Raw genomic sequence first — 19,951 nt, forward strand, 5'->3', positions numbered from 1 at the left:
CTGTGGTGAAATACTTAGACCCTGATAGACTGTTTTGAAAATACTGTTTGGTGTTTTTCATTGATTTTTTGCATTTGGTCTGTTCTTTAAACAGGTATAAAAGGTGGGATAACTGGCAAATGAAGATAATGTACTAAAAATACTATCTGATTGTTGTAACAAGCTCATTACGTTTGAGCACTAGTTCTAGCAGATAATAGGCATTGTGTCATGTTCAAGTGGAAGGATGATCTCATGGTTGAGGCACTGCATGGAGAATTGCAGATGAAGTCTAAGCAGTATTGCAGATAAAAAATACAGGGAGAGGTTTTGTGAAATTCTGTGGCTGTTCTAAATTATGTAGGAAGGGAAAACATTAAACCAAAATCTTGGTTTGTGCTGTAACTGGCAATTTTTTTTCCCTTACTGTTTGAGCTTAGGTTTAGCCACTTAGAAGAAGAAACTGCATGGTTACATTTCAAATAGAAACAATGTAACTTTAATGTGACCTTGTTTAGAGCTACCCAGGGTGCTGTTAGAGAAACATGCTTTTACATTTTCTACTGTGAAAGGGTAATTTATACTTTCATATGCAAGGGTTGGTGGAAGCATGTTTTCAACTTCAGCTATAGAAAAGCTTCCTACCAAAACCAAAACAAACCCAACAATGGTTAGACTTTATTATTTTCTGCAATATGATCCAAAATCCACTCTGCAGTGGAATCTCAATGTGCATTTTCAGAATTACTCAATTCTTAGCTGCTTGGATTAATCTAATAGGGCAGTGAAATACTAGAACAAAATGGTTATTCAATCAGCAGCAGTGTTTTCTGTTCTCAGTGAGTCCTTTCTTCACTCAAAAATCGTGCAAACTGAATACTGCATCCCACAGCAGCTATATGCTTAACAAATATATAAAAATGTGATAATGATGAGTCAGTGCAACTTATAGGATCATAGAATATGTTGAGTTGGAAGGGACCCATTGGGATCATCAAATTCACCTCCTGGCCCTGTGCGGGACACCCCAAGGATACCACCAGGTCCCTGACAGCATTGGCTGAACCTTTTAACTCAGATAGGTTTCATGTTGAGACCACTTCCCTGGGAAACCAGTGTCAGTGCTCAACTACCCTCTGGATGAACTATAGAACTGCCTAGAAGAAGGGGCTCTTATTCTCTTAGTATTAATATTACAGTGGAAATTTCTATTATTTATGCATGGGGGTAATATTTTGCCTGATTAGTTAAATGTTTCAGGATTCCTGAATTATAATTTCACCACATGTCAGGGGAAAAGCGTAGTAAAAATGGGCCAGTTAATTGAATTATACCGAGCAGAAACTTGTTACCTAGCTCATTTGGTTTTGTTTGACCTTATAATAGCTGAATTACAGGCAAAAAGTAGGTTGAAGGCTTTATTAAGGTGCAAGTCTTATTACCTTTGGTCATATGTATGTGTTTTTAAAAAGCATCTGGCATTAGTGAAGCATACAGTCTCTATAATTCAGGTGCACAAAGCAGGTGGAGCTCTGTGGATAGCAATACACAAGGTGTTTTGAGAATTTGGCAGTGCATGCTTGGACACTAGCTGCTTTGGCAGGCATGCCCAGAGAGGGAGACGCATGAACACGCAGAGAAAGCTGTAACCAGACATCCAGTACTTTGTAGATTGTGTCTTCAGTGGCTTGGGAATGTAGAAACAGTGATTCTGCCTTAGAGTTCAGCAGTGCATTCCAGCATCAGAGGCCGGGGTGCTGCACACCCCTCACATTGGACTTGCATGTCCGAGAGCGCTCCGGGGCTGTGCTGGCCCCGTGCCTCAGCTCAGCCTTTCGTCCATCATTCCACATACAGAGCAGGGTGAGGAACCAGCACAGCCCAAAACTGTGCTTGTATAGAAAGGGCGGAAATCTGGAAGCCTCCAAACCAAATTTCCACATTCAGTGACAGAGCTTACAATAAATATACATTATTAGTACTTATTTTTTGTTTTTATAATTCCTTCCTCTTTGTTACAGTCACAGTAGTTTTCAACCCAGTTACAGCTCAGAGGATGTTCTAGACACATAAATGAATATTTTTGATTTATGTATATTGCACTGAATGTGTTAGGAATTTTTTTATCAGCTCTGTTGTTACATCCCTTCCTAGTCAGAAAACATAGTGCTACCAGGTTGTGCAGGAATGAAAACAAATTAATAAAAAATAAGAATTATGGGAGATTTAAAGTCTACATATTTTGGTTGATAAATTAACTATTTGTCTTCAAGTAATTTATACAGGAATGAAAAGCTATCATCAGAGCTCTTGGAGAAGCTGAAGAGGATTGTCTTCTGTCACCCCTGTACCCTGTATCAAGAATTAAAACTAGTTGCTTTATCTCAGTTCAAAGAGATTTTCAAAAACTTTACCTCTACAGACAACAAATCCAAAACAGGCAAAAGTCTCTATGCTGAACTGTAGGCTAAGGAAGGACAGAATGTTAATTATTCATTCTGTTTTAATAGCAATTACTACCACTAAAGATACTTGGTATTGCATATGAAGATTAAACAGAATGAAAAAGTTATTAATTCTGGATATTGTTTGTTGCTCTATGTTTAGTCTGAGAACAAAATAGGAATTTAGAGATAGAGTTAAGGTCCTAAACTGAATTTTAAAATCTAATGAGAGGGTTCTGGTAGATTTGAATAAAAGGTCATTATTCATACTCTTGTCCCAACCACTTTCCCATTATTGCCAAAAATAGTAGTTGAGTAGCTTCCTGCCTAAATAAACAATTCATGTCAATAGAACTTGGGCTATAAAGCTTTTTAAAATAAGACTTCCTTTTCTTGAAGCTGAACAACATAGTGAACTACAGGAAGGGTTGGGCTGTGATTGGACTGGATTCTTTAAGTTAATGTTTTAAAAGGTTACGTGACCAGTTCAGAGTAACTAAATACACTTACTCTGTAGATGGCCTGGAAGTATTGCAGGGAACACACTCCCTCCATTGCCCGAAAAAATAGCCTCTTGTAATAAAGATACATAATCATTAACAGGCTTAACTCTGGGCTTCAGAGGAATCTGAGTTTCCCACCCTTCTAGAAAGATTTTTAAATTCTGCCTTCACAGTGCAGACCTGACAAATCTCACACACCAAGGGGGAGTCTCACACGTTTATCTCCCAAACCCCGTCCCCTGCAGCTCGACCTGTTTCACGCTCATTTGCAGCACTGTGCCACGGCTGCTCTCCTGCTCTGTAACCCCGCTGCAGGCACAGCTGGACGGCCCAGGCTGCAGCCTGCCAAACAGTCCCAGCCTCTGGGGCTGGCAGGAAAAGATCAGCAAAGAGGAGCAGGATGCACAGTGCAGCATGGCTGCATTGCTGAAAAGAACAATGGATTCCAAGGGAAATCCTGGAAATACTAGCAAAATCCCTTTCCAGAAAGTAAGATGTAAAATATCCTCATAGCTCAATGTAAGCATTTTTCCAATTTATGTTATTTTTTAAGTTTTTTGTTTTGAGCACAGAGACTCTGACTTCGAAGTCTATTAAATAATATATTACAAACTTCTAAAATTATAATCTATAAATAAATAAATTTAAAAATACAGATCAGACACACAACAGATTTAGGTCAGCAAGACAATGAGTGGTGATATTCCTCTCCCAGCAATAACTTGGCTCCTGCAGCACCATTCCTGGTGCTGGGCTTGCAGAATATGCTAATAGAGTAAGAGAAAGGATTGAGGAAAATTCACCTTCCTGAACATACCTGGAGATAAACTGCTAAAAGTACAACAATAGTACCTTTAGGAAAGCCCATCTCATTTTGAGCTCAGCTCAGACACTTTAAAGATGTGACTGAGTTCTTCCTTATACCTGATTTTTTAAAAACAGGTCTTCAAATGATGGAAAGGTTAGGAACAAACAGCTAAGACAGAGTCCCAGCCTTCACCTTCACCACAGTATGGCTCTCTGTGACCCGAAGGGCACCGTCTGTGGCTTGATGCACTGCTGCTTTCATTGAAAAGCCATGAATGATAACTTGGAAGCAAAGTGTCCTCTCTCCAACATCTTTTGGATTGTATTTTCATAGGCTTCTTTACTGGGCACAGAACAAGTTCTTATTTTAACCATCTTTCTAAACACAGAACTATCATAAGGAGTTACGTAAGCCTTAAAATGGAAAATACAAAATTTATTTCTGTTGTTTATTTTAAGTAAAATTGCAATAGAAAATTAATAATCTGTGGAAGTTTCAAATATCTTGACCATTTTAACTGATATGGTTGTGCTATGAATAGAAATTGTTGTACACATAGGAACTTCATTAAATATGTTTCATCTTTTCAGTCTGAACCTTTTCTTTTTATTTCTTTCCTGTTTGCATGAGACAACATAGGAAATAGCAGACCCAGTGTCGCTGTCATGGAAAAGATGCATGTGCCTTTCTTTGCATCATATGTCTGCACTTACTCATGAATAAAAAGTTAGAAGACAAGAAACAAAACTAATAGTTCAGCCAAAAGTTCATCTGAGTAATCTAGACCTTAAGGAAGACTCTCAATAATGTTGCATTTTGGAGGAGTGCTTTTTTAGATATGATACAAAGGCACATACAAAACAAAGAGGAACTTTGAAAAGGGACTACTTAACTTCTTTTCCTTCTTTAGAACCTTTCTTCCAACCTATAGAATTGCAGCTAGCACATTAACTTTAGACTCAAAAAGTAAACAGAGAGCAACATTTGACATAAATCAACTATTCTAACATGTAATTGAGTATTTTCAGTGTGAAGTTCTCATTTTTCCCTGACAGCTTTCTATGAATTATCTTAAATGTTATCTTAGGAAATGCAATTATTATATGGAGCATTAAGCAGAGCACAAATATTGGTACACTGCAGAGACACCAGTTAATTTTCTTTTGACTACTGAACCATAAATAAAGGAAAACAACATAGTTAAATGGTTCTAAAGTTACATAGTGGCAAGCAGTGAGCGAGTTGCCATGTTAAGGATACAGTTTCGGAACATGTTCCAGGGGAAATTATTGTGAAGTTACACTGTACAGAATATTTCATTCATTTAATTTACCTTATAAAAGTCCTATGGTGGATTGTGCTGTATCCACTCCTTCCCTGCTGTAAACTGCAGACCAAATAGTCCACCCAAAGCACGTTGGCTTGGTTACAGAGTACATTTCACATTGTCATAAGAGTGACATACTTGGTCCATCAAGGGAAGGAGATATGAGGCAGCACGTCACATCTCCTGCCTCAGAGCAGAGAACCCTTTTATGAAGGATCAGCACCACAGCCGTGAAGTTACCAGCCCAGTCTGAGAGAGCTTCCCAAATTATTCAGTGTGCCTACAGCACCTGATGTCCCTGGACTGCTGGCATTTGATCCAGTGCAGGTTGAGACCAACTGAAACAATTGTACTGGAGTCTGTGTGTGCTAGATTAGAGTTCAAATACAATAGACTATTTATTTTGCACTAAGGAGGGGTTTCAGCATAAACAGAAAACTGTGTAGTTGGTTATGTGCTGGCACCATACACCACATTAAATGTCATGAGCTCCTTCCACACAGCAGCTGATGCAAGTGGACAGGAAGATACTGAGATGGAGTTTTGCATAGGTATAATCTTTCTCTTCATCACAGTTAGCTCTGATAAAAGAGAGGCCAGAGGGGCTGGTGCAGAAGGTGAAGCTCAAGGGCAGACTGGGCTGCAGTGGCCATGAAATGATCAAGATCCCTGGGGCAGCAGAGAGGAGACACAGCAAGCTCGCTACTCGGGACTTGAGAAGAGCTGACTGTGGCCTCCTCAGGGATCTGCTTGGTAAAATACCATGGGATATAAAGCCCTGGAGAGAAGAGGATCCCAGGGAAGTTCATTGATAGTCAAAGATCGCCTCCTCCAAGCTCAGGAGCAATGCATCCTGACAAAAATGAAATTCAGAAAAAATGCCAGGAGCTGCTGGACAAACTCAAACACAAAAAAGAAGCTACAGAAGGCAGAAGCAAGGGCAAGTAGCCCGGGAGGAGTACAGATAGATTGTCCAAACAACCAAAGATCAAGTTAAGAAAGCTAAAGCCCTGAAAGAATTAAACCTGAGCAAGGATATCAAGGGCAAAAAGAAAGTCTTCTATAGGTACACTGGTGATAAAAGGAAAAGTAGGGGAAATGTGGGCCATCTTTGAAGGAAATGGGAGTCCTGGTAACAGAGGACATGGAGAAGGTTGAGGTATTCAACAACATTTTTGTGTCAGTCTTCACCAGCAAGTGCTCCAGCCACACCTCCTGGGTCACAGAAGGGAAAGGCAGGGATTGGGAGGATGTTTAGGAGAATCCCATCATGGATCTACCCATGGGAGTAGATCAAGTTTGAGACTATCTAAGGAACCTGAGGATGCACAAGCTCCCAACCCCTGTGGGACCTGATGAGATGCACCCATGGGTCCTGAGACAGCTGGTGGAGGAATTGGATAAGCCACTCGTATGTCATCCATCATATGTCAGAAGTCATCATAGTCTGCTCCAGTTCCCACTGACTGGAAAAGGGGAAATATAACCCTCATTTTTAAAAGAGGGAAAAAATGAAGACTCGGAGAACTACAGGCCAGTTAATTTCACCACAGTCTGTGGAAAGATGATGGAACAGATCCTCCTAGAAGTTAAGTTTGAGTACATGGAAAATAAGGAGGTGATTTGTGACAGCTGACATGGCTTCACTATGGACAAATTATACCTAACAGATCTGGTGACCTTCTGTGATGGGGTTACAGTGTTGATGAATGAGGGAAGAGCTACTGACACCATCTACCTGGAACTGTGCAAAGCACTTGACACTGTCCTACACAAAATTCTTGTCTCTAAACTGGGGAGAGTTATTTGACAGATGGACACTCAGTAGATAACTCAGTGCTAACTCAAAGAGTTGTGGTCAGTGTCTCGATGTCCAGTGGAGACCAGTGACAAGTGGTGTTCATCAGGGGCTGGTATTGGGACCAGCACTGTTTAATGTCTTTGCTGGCAACATTGACAGCGGGATTCAGTGTACCCTCTGCAAGTCTACCAATGACACCGAGCTGTGCAGTGTCCGTGACATACTCTAGGGAAGGGATGACATCCAGAGAGACCTTAACAGGCTTGAGAGGTGACCCTGTGCCAGCCTCATGACATTCAACAAGGCCAGGTGTAAGATCCTGCAACTGAGGGCACTCCCAAGCAGAAGTACAGGCTGGGTGGAGACTGGATTGAGAGCAGCCCTGAGGAGAGCTTGGGAGTGTTGGTGGACAAGAAGCTATCAAGATTCTTGATCCAGCAGTGTGTGCCTGCAGCCCAGAAACATAACAATATTCAGGGCTGAATCCAAAGAAATGTGAGCAGCAGGTCAAGGGAGGTGAATCTCCCCCTCTGCTCTGGGCTTGTGAGACCCTACCTGGAGAGCTGCATCCAGCTGTGAGGCCCCCCAACATAAGAAGGACACAGATCCATTGGAGCAAGTCCAGAGGAGGCCATGAAGATGATCAGAGAGCTGAAGCACCTCTCCTGTGACAGCAGTCTGAGAGAGATGAGGCTTTTCAGCCTGGAGAAGAGAGGGCTGCAGGGAATTGGTGAGCATTTTCTAGTACCTAACAGGGGGAGCCTGCGAGGCAGCTGGAGAGGGACTTGCTACAGTGGCAGGTAGTGACAGGACAAGGGGAATGGCTTTAGACTGAAACAGGGTGGGTTTAGATGAGATGTTAGGAAGAAATTCTTTACTGTGGGGTGGTGAGACACTGGAACAGGTTGCCGAGAGAAGCTGTGAGTGCCCCATCCCTGAAAGTGTTGAAGGCCAGGTTGGATGGAACTTTGAGCGCCCTGGTGTAGTGGAAGGTGTCCCTGCCCATGGCAGGGGGGTTGGAACAGGGTCATCTTTATGGGTCATTACAACCCAAACCATTCTAGGATTCTATGATTTTGTTATTTCTGGAGGCCATTTCAAATGCTATTGTACTGAATTACTTTAGAAAAACTTTAGAACTGTTTATCCATAACATCCTGATAAATAGATGTTAGCCACTCCAAACAAGCTTTCAAAGAGGTTCTTAGCAAAAAAATAAAAAATAAAAAAAATAATGATTGCAGAAAACCTAATAGTGCAACACTCTGGAAATTGTACTATGGGAACTTTCAAACAAAACACAGATAATAGTAAGCTTCCCCAATTTGATGTTATCAAATTACTTGAAGAGAGAAATGTCAACACAACAGTTACACTTCTTTGGTGTAAAAAATGCATGCCCCACCAGTTATCATTCAGAAAGATTGTCTCAGCCTGCATACTTGGGACCACAACACCTGCTGTGTCTGACTCTTCCATAAGTTAAGCAAAAGTCCCATTTTGTAGACTTTTCTGGATTGGCACTTGGCAGATTTCCTTTGCTCAGCATGTATTCCAACTGGGATAAATATTGAGGTCAATATATAAATATCATTATGGATATCTGCTGCAGCTACAGTACATCCACTCTCCATAAATCCCTTTAAATAAGGCAGGATTGCACTGCAGATCAAAAGTTATATCCTATCAGAAAACTTTCCCCATAACTCAAACTGAAATTGTGCCTGTGTGTCTACACTGGTAAGGCTGCAGGGCCAACTCTTACATCACAATCATCTTGACACCAAATCAGTAACTTAGTCCACAAGGTGTTTTTACCTCATGTCTTTCTGCTCCCTCTTGTAACTTCTGAGTGCCTTTGCAGTGGGAGGGTGACTGAAATGATGGATTCTGCATAATACTTATTATTCTGCAGTCCTACTCAGTAAGAGATCACAACCCTATTTTTAGAAGAAAATATAAAAACACAATTCAACTGCAAGCATAATGGAAAGAAAAAAATCAGGGAATCCATATTTGGAAATTTGCTATAATTAATTTGCTTTCAGTTCAAATATGTTTCTCTTACTAGGCATATTTTTTCTAACAGCACTCTGCAAAGTTCTTTATGGTCCTGGAAAGGAAAATAATATGCAAAATCATTAAGGGAAGAACACAGGTGCATGTGAGTTGCAATTGTAACTATTAATCCACGCAACTAATGATAGATCAGAAAACCCACAAGCTGTCAGATCTTAAAATTACACCAAAATTTGTCAAGTATATCCTCATAATTACATATAACAACTGTCATGTGAAATTTCACCTATTCTTTTTGCTATTCCTACAAACTAACCTGCAAACTGTTCCAAATGTAAGCCAAAACTCCTGCTAGCCTACCAAACAGCCTGAGATACAAACCACATGTTTACTTTGGGCAACATAATCCCAAAAATGATAATAATAATCAAAGGTAATTTACAGAGTTAAAGTATACATCTATAATGCTAATAGAGAATAACAAAAAGTTACAGCATATAAATACATAGGAAACTAAAACATATTTGTTACAAAATAATGAGAACTAATTATAATGAAATCTCCTCTGATATCCAGCCCTCATGAGTACACCAGATTAAGAAATGTCTAAGCCTGGCAAGATTTGGGCTACATTGTGTGGAACTGGCTGTTGTTACAGCACTGAAAACAGATTTTTTTTCCTCTCCTGACAACAATGATTTCTTGGATCAAGACAGAAAAGGTCATAAACTTTTTCTGTTTTCATTAATTAATTAAATCCAGGTTACTTGTTAAGAAGAATGTGTATGAGTAGGGACAGTAAAACCCTGGCATAAACTGTCATGATGGACTCGCTGTCTTTGCCAGGCAATACAAATTTTTAGCCAGTGCTAAAGTCAGCACACGTCAGGTGACAGTCTGAGTAGGGTTCCTTCCACCCTACATTGTTTTAAAACTGTGTCAAGAAAAATATAGGTAGTACTGGTCCTGCCTTGAGACAAGATCTTGGGGCTGGCCAATCTTTTGAATTGTGTTTCAGCCCAGTACTTTGAATAGGTGGCTCCTCATGTTAACTATATCAGCTTTCCATGGGAGGGATTTTCCTTGGCATTTCATGTGCCTCTCTGCTGGAAGTGAGCCAGGGTGGGCCTGGGCCATCCCAGAGGACAGCAAAAAGCCCCACCAGCAGGACAAGAGTCTGAGGGCACAGGAAAGGAAAACAGGACGCAGTAGGATCCTGCCTTGCAAAACTTACCTTTGATGATGAACAATTCTCATATTGGGAAAAGGAATTTCTCAAGAAAAAATGGCCTACAATGGAATGAAGAATGTGAATATCCCTTATTTAATTGAAATTGCTACAATATGGTCTTCTCTTTAAAAGACTTCAGCTAATTACATAAGATTCCATCAGTATTTGGCTCTACTATATATAAAGGGCAAGTGAAATTCACTTGTAAATACTAGAAGAGCCTAAAACACAACTGGTCTGTAAACAAGACATGAAGAGGTTCAGCTAGATAGCTTCACAATTTTCCAAGTCACTGAAGCAGTGCAGATATCAGTTGTTTGAAGAGAGGAGTAGCAGGCTGCTGGCTTTTTTAAAATTGTTATTCCTATATTTTGTTGGGGTTTTTTAGTTGTAAGGAGGTAGTGGCAAAGTTACTCAGGTGATCTTAAAGGTATATTTACATTTCTGGAAGCTTTAGTAAGTGCAAAGAGGCTTTTAAAATGTGTGTCTTCCTGGAAAAGATGAAAACGTTTTATTCAGAGGGGAAATATATTTTAAATGTTGGGGTTTTTCCATTATAACTATAATGATTTATGTTTACAGTACTCCAGAAGCTTCCAAGGTTCACTGAAGGTAATGAATAACTATTCATAATTTAGGATTTCATGTTACTTTGTTCTGTGTACCATCCAGCTTTGAAAATTGCAGGTTTACTACTGGCCAGCACTGCCATTTTAGCGACAGATTGGAACACTGCTACTTAACATCTCAAGGATGGTTAATATCTTTGATTGCTTTTCAACAGAAAGCATTTACCCAAAGGAAATGCTGGTAGAGGAGAACATTAATTGAGTATCCTCTCTATATAAGAAGAAATGGTAGTAGTAGTATTACTCTGCATTGAAGGTCCATAATGGAGCTTGAATGAATTTATTTACTTCCCCCCAAAACAGTGAGTGCTTTCTGCACTCAGATGTCCTGAATAAACTGGGAAAGGCACATAAATTTAAGTACACTAAATATTTGCTTAGCAGAAAATGTGTGGCCATTAGATTTCACTTACAGTTTGATTTTACTGTGATGTATAAAGCCCTTCTCTTTAATAAATTAAAACATTGGTGAAAATCAAGTGATATTGAGGGAGGAATTTTTTTTCTTTCCTTTGTCTCTTGGATAAAGGAACTCAATCAGTCTGCAGAGATTGGGACTATTTATATAATATGGAAATGCCTCTATCTAAAATGCAGTAAACACTACAGAGCAGTGTAGACAAATTATGGAAAGAGTAAAAAAATTGCTGATCTTATCCTTAGAACAAACTAGGTTTGTTCTAAGAAAGTAATGACACAACATTTGTGAATTTCTTTTTCACCAAAAAAAAAATTTAGTGGATGTAGAACCAACTTTTTGCTGGTCAGCATAATATTTGCAACCTAGCTAATGTATTTTTTGAGGGATGCAAAATGGCCATGGAACATGCTCCAAATAGAATGCTGAATTGACTGCTCAAAGACTGATTCAGAGTGTGATATACCAGCTTCCACTGTCATGGTATCTCATACTCATTGGAAGACTTTGAAAAAATAATGAACTTTAAATGTCTGCCTCATAGAACCTGTCTTTAAATGATTGTTAAAAACTATTATCTCCTGAATAAATCTGTAAGAAAATGGCTATCATTTTCTTAGTATTTTTTGACAGCAGGAAATCTATCTATCTATCTATCTATCTATCTATCTATCTATCTATCTATCTATCTATCTATCTATCTATTTACCTATAAGCAAAAAAATATTATTGTTTTAATAAAAACTCTGTAATACTGAATGCATCCACATAGACTGAATCAGCCATTTGCTTAGAGGAACTGTCACACACTGCACAGAAGCCTTGTCACAGAATTACCAGCTCTTACAACTGTGAAGAGGACTGTCTTTCTTTACAGTCAGTTGAAGCTGACTACAAGGGGTGGTTAAGCTGCAAGAATCACATTTTTGAGTCTGTATGTCAAGTTGATACTAAATTTCAGAAGTTCATTAAATCTCAGTAATCCTTAGGGGAAGCTTTAAGGATGATGAAAAAGTAGTAAGTTGTAACAGAATAAAGTCTGCTCTGAGTAGCTCTGCCTCAGCAAACAGGACAGAAGAACAGCCAAAGGATAGCCAAAGAATGGAAAGGAAGATGAAATCAAGAGTCTGGGAGGGCTGATAAAAACCTGGTAGTGCTTAGATGGCTGAAGACACTTGGATGTTTTTGTTCATGTGTATCTGTAATCCTGTATTTTCTCAGTAAGTGAATTTAGGTTAGAGGGAAGACAGCACATGCTTACATAATAGTGTTCATGCTGAATCTCCATGTAAATAATTTGTGCTATTGTACATTTTCTGAAGAGTGAAATATAAGCACAGCTTCCAGAGGGTGGCTGGAAAGACCTCAGTCCCTGTCACTGACTCCTTTTCGCCTACCCCACTGCAACTCTGGTGGCTCCCACAGTGCTGAACAGCCCTGCAGCTCCTCCCCAACTCTTACCTGGCCAAAGGGAAGCTACACTGCTGTGCTGCAGCCAGGTGAATGTGCATGTTTGTGTTTTCTTTCCTCTCCTGACTGTTAGGATCCCTTTCCTGTGAGCCAATACAGAAGAGGTGCCTCAACACAAAGGCTGAGATCACCCATTTCAGGTGCCTTTTGCCCCTGAACACAAGAGCACATCCTTTCACTGGAGTTGCATGTGTGCTCAGCAAGGAGTGGGATTGAGAGGGTTAGTGCTAGTTTCAGAGTACTGGACTGAAAGTAATGCAAATGCTTCATTTTTGGTAGCAGCTGCAGGCTTTCAGAATGTCACTGCTAATGCTTCTTCAAAAACCATATAATTACAGACACCCAGGCAGTGGTACAATGCCTAAATCCTGCCCAGTCCTAACAAATCAGCAACATGTGCTCTCAAAAGTTGGGTAAAGCTTTCTCATTAGTCAGCATGTGGGGAGACAGGGGTATTCATCAAGGCTTGATAAGATACTGTACTGGACATAAACACCACCACAGCAAGTTGTAAACCATATTTTAAAGAAGGCTTTAAAAAAATCCCCAGACTGAAAGCTAAAAGTATGTCTTACTCTGGTCATATAAATTGTGCAGGGCAATCATAAGTACAAACAGCACAAGAAAAGTCTGTTCTTGAGCTCAGTAGCTGTCAAGGTTTGTCCTTTGCTGATCACAGACATTCAGGGTTCGTGGCTGTACCCAGCTGCTTGGGCTGGCTGGATCACCTGCTTCAAATGGAGATTCTGGAGGGATACCAGCTCTGCCCCAGAGATGGCAGGGCCACAGGGAGTGCTCTGTGTGGGCCTCCCAGTTTGGCTGAGGAATCCCAGAATCCAGATGACTTGAAGACAAACATGAATACCAATATGAAAACCATGGAAACGCAGAAGTAGAGCTTTGGCAGGCACAGGGAAGCCATACAAGGGGTGGCTGAGGTCGCTTGGTCTGTTCAGCCTGGAGAAGAGACTGAGAGGAGACCTCATTGCAGTTACAACTTCCTTGTAAGAGCAACAAGAGGGTCAGACACTGATCTCTTCTCTGTGGTGACCAGGGACAGGAACTGAGGGAATGGCCTGAGGTTGTGTCAGGGGAGGTTTAGGTTGGATATTAGGAAAAGGTTCTTCCCTCAGAGGGTGGTTGAGCACTGGAACAGCTCCCCAGGGAAGCGGTCACAGCACCAAGCCTGACAGAGCTCAAGAAGCATTTGGACAATGCTCTCAGGCACAGGGGGTGACTCCTGGGGCTCTCCTGTGCAGGGCCAGGAGCTGGAGTCGATGATCCCTGTGGATTCCTTCCAACTCAGGATCATCTATGATTCTCAGTATTTGGTCTGGAAAGCTGTAGTTAGGGAACCTATCTCAGCAGGGGTAGAGTCATGTACATTAACTCCAGAAGGACTGTGTTTGCTCATTAGTTCCTCTTTTAAAAGAAGAATTTGGTCTAAGAGGATTTATCTGCCTTTGAGCAAAGATCTAAATGTCTGCTGCAGACAGTCTGCACATTTTTAGGGGACAGAGAATCTCAAGAATTATTATTAAAATAAGGATTAAGAAAGTTAGCAAAACATGGTGGTTTAATTCTGAGCTGGTCTTCAGTCCAACATTCAGAAAAGTCACAATCACAAAACGCAGCACATCACAAGGGGATAATGTTTACATTTGTGATTGTGAGTGCAATATACATGAAATTTAGTGTTCTAGATTCTGTTTTATGAATTTCCAAATGAGTAAAAAAATCAAAAGATATTTGATTTCAAAGGCACTTGGCAATCTAAGGCAACAGACAAGAAGCAGATAAAGGCACGAGAGAAACTTAAAACACAAAGAGAGTATGTTGGTAAGTGTATTTACACACACACAGTCAGACTGAAGTTCTTAGACATTACTGGAAAGACATATTTTAAAAATAAAAGCTGACCTTAAGATTATCTATGTGAGCTTCATTCCAACAAGAGAGAAAGAACAAAGGAACTTTGTTTGAAAAACCCACAAGGGCAGTAGATTGCTCAGAGGCTCATATGCAGTCTGGTAGAAACAGCAGCATAGGCTCAGGCTGTGAAGAACTTGAACAGCAAAAAAAAGTAACTCATGTCACTCAGTAATCAACCACTGAGTTTTGTCACTGATGCCTGTTTTCAGATATGTCAGGATGGAAGCATTGCTCTGTACTCCAGAAGTGAAAAACTGACCCAGATCCTGCAAACTGCATAACTGGAGCACCTTCTTTTAAGCATGAGTTTCTCCTCGTTGCAACGATTCACTGGCACATGGCTGACAGATTCCATCTAGAAGTCTTTAATAGAATGTGTATAAAATTCCAGTAAATTCATTAAAGTTCTTTTGAAAATGTTTCTTTGTAGCTTCAGGTCTGATCAGCTGAAAAATCCATTGGTCCAGCACAGCCCATTACCTAATTCTAATAACTGTTTCCAAGTGAGTTTATTTTTTAAACTGGAATTTCCAAGAGTCCAAAATTCCAATTTTTTGTTTTAAGGCAAATGTAGAAGATTTTGTAAGCTTTTATGCCTCAGATGAAATATGTAGTCATCTGAATCTTAGGGATGTACAGGTCATCACTGGATATGCAGGTCTGTCCCAGCAGCAGGCAGGGGCATGGGCTGTCAGGGAATTCTGAATTCTGAATAGAGAACTCTCCCCAAGCCATAGGAAACCTTCAGAAGCATGTTAATCACAGAAATTGTTCAATAGTCTTTCCACAGAATTATTTCACCATCTTGTGGAGAGAGTTTCCCTCTGCTCCCACAGTATGAGCTTCTTTCATCTGTTGAAGTCACACACCATTTAGCATCCCAGTGAAAGTTGTCAGTGGGTTTTAACATTTACAAATGAGTGTACTTAAAAATCACATTCAAACAAGCACATGCATCTTTTTCATCCTGTTTACATTATCAAGCTTTGGTAGCATGGGGGACTACACAGGTGGCTTCTGTGAGAAGCTGCTGGGAGCTTTCTCCATGTCTGACAAAGGCAATCCCTGTCATCCCCAAAGACAATGTGCCACTGGTTGAGGCTCAGACAATTAGAAATGGTGGTAAAGCCTCTGTGACAGCATATTTAAGAAGAAGGAAAAAAAAAGTTATTGCACAGATGTAATTGGTGCCAGACAAGAGCTGGGTGAGAACAGGTGAGAGGAACAACTCTGCAGACACCCAGGTCAGTGCTGAAGGAGAGGCAGGAGGTGCTCCAGGCACCTGAGCTGGGATTCCTCTGCAGCCCATGGCGATGCCATGGTGAAGCTGCTGTGCCCCTGCAGTGCACAGAGGTAGCTGGGGGTGCAGAGATGCACCTGCAGCCCATGGAGGAGCCCATGCCAGAGCAGGTGGATGCCTGGGAGGAGGCTGTGATCCTTTGGGAGGTCCATGGAGAGAGGAGCCCATACTAGACCAGCCTGTTCTTGAAGAACTGCACCCATGAAAGAGTGACCCACACGGCAGCAGTTTGGGGAGGACTCTTGCCCATGGAATGGACTCATGTTGGAGCAGTTTGCAGAGAACTGTTGCCTGTAGGATGGACTCATGTTGGAGAAGTTCACGGAGAACTCTCTGCCTTGGGAGGGACCCAAGGGTGGAGCAGGGGAAGGGCTCCTCTCTCTGAGCAGTGGGAGAAACAATGTGTGATGAGCTGACCATAACCTCTGTCCTCTGTCTCCCTACAGTGCTGGGAAGAAGGGAGGGGTGCAAAGAAGGTGTTTCTAAGATTTTATTTCTCATTAACCTGATCTGATTTTGTTGAAAATAAATTCAACTAATATCTCTAATTTGAGCCTGTATTCTTCATGATGGTATCTGGGGAGTGATTTCATCCAGTCCTTAACTCATGAACCCTTCACTTTATTTTTCTGTCACCAGTCCAGCTGTGGAGGGGAGCAATAGAGAGGCTTTGGTGGGTGCCTGGAATCCAACCAACATCAACTCACTACAGTCTTTTTGGTGGAGCATATGGGAAAACCATGAGGATTTTGAAATAAAGGTAGGAATTGGGAGAGGTAATGGACAAAATAAGCCCTGAACAACATTAGAGAGTAGAATTATCATGGGTACTCTTTGTTTTAATCGTGGTGATGGGTCAAGGGGTGGATTTTTTATAAGTCAACCATTTTTTGGTTTGTGTTGTGATGATGTTATTTTGATTTTTGTGGGAGGCGTTCATTTTTTACAGTATTTGCCTTCTGCAGCAACTGCTATGAGTGCTGAGACCCTGTTTCCCAGCAAGTGGCTGAGCTGCCAATGGGAAGTAGAGATTAAGTTTTTTATGCTTTGCTTATGTGGGCACAAACTTTTGCTTTTTTTCTTGCACTAGTACACTGCCTTATCTCAACCCGCTAGTTGTTTTCCATCTGATTTTCCTCTCCTGTGTGCCACTGGGAAGGGCAGTGATAGAGGAGCTTGGTGGGCACCTGGTGTCCAGGTCAGCCACTACACAAACGTGCTGAGATACAGGGTCCATTTTTCACATGCACACTTTGGTAACATTACCATCACTGGCAGCAGGAGAAAATCACAATGATATAAAAGTCCAGAAAGGAACAGGAAGACATTTCTTTGAAATTTACTTATAAAAGGGACCAGTTTTAAACTGAATCAATAGAAAATGAGATTAGGAATTTCAAAGATTTATTCCAAAATTGAATAGTCTCTGCCATAATAAATAATGCATCTAATGAGGAAAAAAGGACACATCCCCATCCCCCAAGAGATTTCTTTTTTTCATCAGTGTTACTCTAAATTGCTCTGACTGTGCAAATTGCTGTGAGTGAAGTCTCGCTGAAGCAAGCAAATCACTGTGTGGCACACTTTAAAAATGCTAAGGACTAAATGTCCCTTTAGAATTTAAAGCAGGTGTTCGTACAGAGAAGCACAATATAGCAGAAAGTGGTGATCCAATTCCAAATCAGCAGCCCTGCTTCCATATTCCTCCCACACATCCTACCCAAAACTGGGACACGAGGGGAAGCCAGCGTTGGCCACCACTGCATCCAGAGGACTGTATTCTTCACAGGACTCCTAAATGCCTCCTGTCCCTGCCCTCATCTCAGTAAAGTCGCCTTCCTGTCTGATGTAGGAGGCCAGCAGGACGCTGTCACAAAGGGACTGGCAATAATGCCACCTCCTTTCATTGGGCATTTGACTGGGTCACAACAGTTTATTTTTCACTCACAGGATAACAGAGATCAAATTTATAAGAAAGGAGAGCACCTCTGCAACACAAGATGACTGTTAATAGATAGTCCACAGCTGGGAAATACTGGTAAAATAGTTGAAATTAAAGGTAATGCTTTTATTTCTTAGCAAGAAAACCTCTACTGAAGTAACACACTATTGTCTTCCTTATTAAAACTCCAGACACTGCAATCCAGAGATGGCAAGACTGCAATAATTTCAATTTGATTTAATTTAAATTTTTTAACGAATTTCTAGTCCTCTATTCTAAATATTTGTGTTATGCAGCTATCAAACATAGAAAGTAAAAATCAACTTTTCTTTTCTGTTTCAACAATTATTTGTATTTTATATTTCTGTATTCATCTCATGCTCTGATTCATGACTTTGGAATACTAAGAATTCTACAAGAATTCTTAGGGATAATAATTATATGATTTGCATAAATATAATAGAAAAAGTTGAAATCAAGTATAAAGCGGTCTTTCTTATTCTGAACTTATTTCAGACTTTCATTCTAGGTTTTCATTTCCACAGAATCTGCTTCTTTTCCACAGTTTCTGTTTTTGGATTCTAAACAAGGCTATCCTTGCAGGCAGACAGTAACTGCAGGGGACATACTGCACAGCACAGGGATCTAGAAGTCCATGCCTTGGGTTATACACTGCATGGTATATTCTTTCCTTTGAAGGATTTGTAATTAATCATCAAAATGAAGGTGACAAAATTAAGTGTTATGCTGCCATTACCCAGAGCTCAAAGTGTGAGTTCAACCTCACATATTATCCCAGTTTAGCTTCAATATAAAATTTTCAGCTTCAGGACCTCATAGGTAACAAGATTAGCACATATTAATCCCTTAATCCTTTCTCTAATTGTTATGAAATCTAGAGTCATCAACAACTTCAGTCAGTCCTGACCAGCTTTTTAGTCAGATATCGGATTTTCTCATCTATGCCTGCATTTGTAGGCATCAACACTGCAAAGTGTGATAAAGCCAGGTGGATATTACCATGAACATTACATGAGTACAGTGCATGCATCTGTATAAATCTTTTTCTTTTTTAAACATTTTACTGTTATGAGAAGAAATCACTTCATTCAAGAAGAATCAGGAAAAAAATATTCCAAACTTACTATGCTTTATAATAAGGTTTTCTGCTTACATGCATTTTTAATGGGTTTAATTTTTATGTTTTTTCAATAGGCTTCTAAGCCTCAGAGCTTGATTTTATAACTCTGGCTGGTTTACTACAGATTGGTTAATTGCTAGATAAGCCAAAAGTAGTTAACAGCTTTTACCCTTGAATAAAGTGCTTGCACAACTGAAATGGCTGGGGACAAAACTTAATCTAGATTTGGAGATTCTACAACTGGAAGTGTAATTTAAGTTTTTGGAGGAGGAAAATAAATACTTTAAGTGTTGATGTTTCTTTTAGTTTGGAGGGTAAAAACAGCCTGGAAAATTACTGTGAGTTCCATACTGAAGAAAATTATAAAGCTAAACTAAAATTCTTGAATGTTATACAGTGTTACACTGAAACTTTAATGCACATTTTGAAAAAAAAGGTCCAGCACTGTCAATCACGGCATGAGAACTAAAGATGTCGAAGGCGTACACAGAAACCATTTTTAGAATGGGTGTTTGATTTTCAGATTGCAGGGAAGAAACTTCAGAGGCTCTGTACTGAGCAGGGGTGCAGGATTGACCAGGGTAGTGCAGGAGTTTACCAGCACTACCCAGAGCACAACACAGAGCAGCTTTACCTGGGCAAGCTCATTCAGAGAGGAGAGGCAAAGCTGGGAAGAACTGTGAGGGGATGATTTAGTACAGTTCCTTTTGCTTGGTTCAGAGCAGGCTTGGTTCAGAGGCAACTCTCACATCTCTGCATGGTATTGGCAGGTACCTGCACTTAAATTTTAGGCACAGTATCAGCTGATGAGTTCAGTCTCAGAAAAGAGGAAGTGTGGTCTGTTTGCTGCTCTAGAGAGTCATAAAGAAGCTGGGGGTAATGGAGGTAGGAGGCTTGGAGGTCTGAAGCCATGTGATGGGTGCCTTTTGGGACCTCTGTCAGGTCTGTACCATGTGATGGGTGCCTTTTGGGACCTCTGTCAGGTCTGTACCATGTGATGGGTGCCT

Source organism: Prinia subflava, chromosome 1 (genome assembly GCF_021018805.1).
Source record: "Prinia subflava isolate CZ2003 ecotype Zambia chromosome 1, Cam_Psub_1.2, whole genome shotgun sequence".
NCBI classification, from domain to species: domain Eukaryota; kingdom Metazoa; phylum Chordata; class Aves; order Passeriformes; family Cisticolidae; genus Prinia; species Prinia subflava.